The sequence below is a fragment of the Octopus bimaculoides genome, chromosome 13, assembly GCF_001194135.2.
Source record: "Octopus bimaculoides isolate UCB-OBI-ISO-001 chromosome 13, ASM119413v2, whole genome shotgun sequence".
Classification (NCBI taxonomy): Eukaryota; Metazoa; Mollusca; class Cephalopoda; order Octopoda; family Octopodidae; genus Octopus; species Octopus bimaculoides.
Window position 1 is genome coordinate 10562805 of NC_068993.1, and position 2269 is coordinate 10565073.

Consider the following 2269-nt stretch of genomic DNA (forward strand, 5'->3'; position numbering starts at 1 on the left):
TATATATATATATATATATATATATATATATATATATATGGAAAAAGACACACATGCATGTGTATGTGTATGTGTGATGGTAACTTGACTCATTGCTATTGTTTATGGCAGACATAATTGAATGTAACACTTACTTGTAAGAAATCAATATTATTAACACAATCATGTTGCCAGAGACTAAATCTTCAGATTCTCTTGTATTTACTGTCTTTTCAATAGTATTTCTTAATTTCTTCCAGACGTTCCTCAAAATGCAGTGAATCTTCGTAAAGTGAGAATACATTTTTTTTCTTATTTTCTATTTCTTTTCTTCTTTTTTTTATTGGAAGATGATTTGAATATTATGAATGAGGCACATTAACTAGTTCAATCAAATTACTAATTTATTGAAAATATAATAAATGATTTTATTTTTTAAATTGTACTGTTTTGTGATAGTCATTTTACAGTTGGATGTCATGCTAAATTAGGAGTAAAGATTAACATAAACGAAGTTGATTGTCCATACAATGGTTTCAAATTTCGCTACAAGGGCAACGATATTGTGGGGAGGGGGATGAGTTGATTATATCAACCCCAGGATGATCTGCTGAGCCCCAGGGATGCATCATGCTCCATGTTAACTTCAGTATGGTCTCTATGGCCTGATGCCCTTCCTTACACCAACCACATTACTATATGCATAAAACATGTAATTATGACTGATGTTATTCAAACACACAACCTTCTAATCTGGAATGTATGCAGAAAAAGCAATCAGCTTCTTATTTGTCAAATTTCTCCAATACAAATTAGAAGTTAACTAATTTAAAGAACAAAGCTACTTTAATGAAATTTGGGCAGCAACAACTATAGAATTTTTTTTTTTTTTTTGTTACTGTTTGCAAACTAAATTTAGAGAGCATGTACGAAGTAATTTCTTTCTTTCTTTCTTACCCAACATGTGAGGGTATGGATGGCTGAGCTGATATGTGTTTATGGTGTAGTGTGATTATCCTCACTGGGCCAAGAGGGAGAGGCGCTGGCTATAGCCTTTACAGGTTATGTTTGTTGATAGGATACAGGTCATCGACCAGTGAAGAGGTCAATGGTCTGTGTCTTGTCAATGACATTGATGTGTACATTTATGGTCAAGTGCAGTGGTTCTCAACTGAGGTCCACATGATCCCTGGGGAACCATGTAAGATTTTTGGGATTCATGCAAGCACTATAGTAAACTGGAGATCTACAATAGTATATTAAAGGTCCATGAAAAAATTTTACTTTAGATATATCTATTGCAAGTAACAGCTAGGTTTCTTTCTCTGACATTTTACATAGTTCAGCTTACACAAGTTAATATATGATAAAAAAAATAGGAATTTTGAAAGAAGTATCTATAAAACTAGCTTTTAGACATCAAATGGCTATGGGGGTTCACCAGAATAAAATTGTAAACTGGCCATATCTGGCTCAAACATTCTACCTGGTTCATGTTCAAACTAGCCAGATCCAGCCCCTCACAACTACTCTGCAATGTTATTCTAAAAATAAACAATCACATTATCAAAATCTCAAAGCTGTCAGCTAATACAGGATTAATTCAGAACAATGTGGATAAATAAGCATCACATTTGACAGGGTAATTGGTTATGTTAATGAGTTAAAGGAAATTTTGAAGGACATTTTAAATCTAGATCACTTAATAACAAGAAGTTTGTATCATAGAACCAGTGGTAGTCTTGGACAGATGAATATTAAAAGGTTTAATGACATAATATGAAATCTTATAGGTGTAAATGTGTGTCATAAAATTTCATTGAGGTGCTCGCAACCAGCTGCATCTTATCTGCATGGGAGAGGGAGAGTCTTCTAAATTTATAAGTATAGATTTAACTGTTTTTTTTTTTATATATATATTTACAGTGGGTGTGGTCTTAAGAATATATACGAAAGAGAAAGCAAAAGAAAAAGGAGTGAGAAAGCTAAACGAGAAAGGACATATGAAGAGATAATGATAGAAAGAAAGAATGACTGCGAAGGAGAGGAATAAGTAAGAGGTCTATGACCTTCACAACTGTATATTTTGTTGCATCTGTGTTTGTATGAATCTCTGAAAGGTAAGAGCATAAGGACACCAACTTTAAAACTATGACAATTCTTCTTCAAGCAGCTGCAACCAAAATAGATGTAATTACATTTTGATCTGGAAGGAAAAGAAAATGGTTTTCCAAATTTTTTTAAATTTCAAAATTGTGTATGTGTGTATTGAATGTGCTTAAATAAATAA

The 2269-nt window shown here is 32.5% G+C and overlaps 1 protein-coding gene and 1 long non-coding RNA gene across 2 annotated transcripts in view; one reads left to right on the plus strand and one right to left on the minus strand.

The window, feature by feature from the left end:
- Positions 1-2239, plus strand: part of LOC128249270 (uncharacterized) — a 25469-nt gene extending 23230 nt beyond the window's left edge. The window contains exons 2-3 of the long non-coding RNA XR_008265358.1: positions 240-271; positions 1906-2239. This is a non-coding gene — a long non-coding RNA (uncharacterized LOC128249270). The remainder of the gene's footprint in view (positions 1-239; positions 272-1905) is intronic.
- The window catches only part of LOC106872757 (proteoglycan 4), a 329051-nt gene that overhangs the window by 135267 nt on the left and 191515 nt on the right, over positions 1-2269 (minus strand). The gene's annotated exons all lie outside the window — the stretch shown is intronic.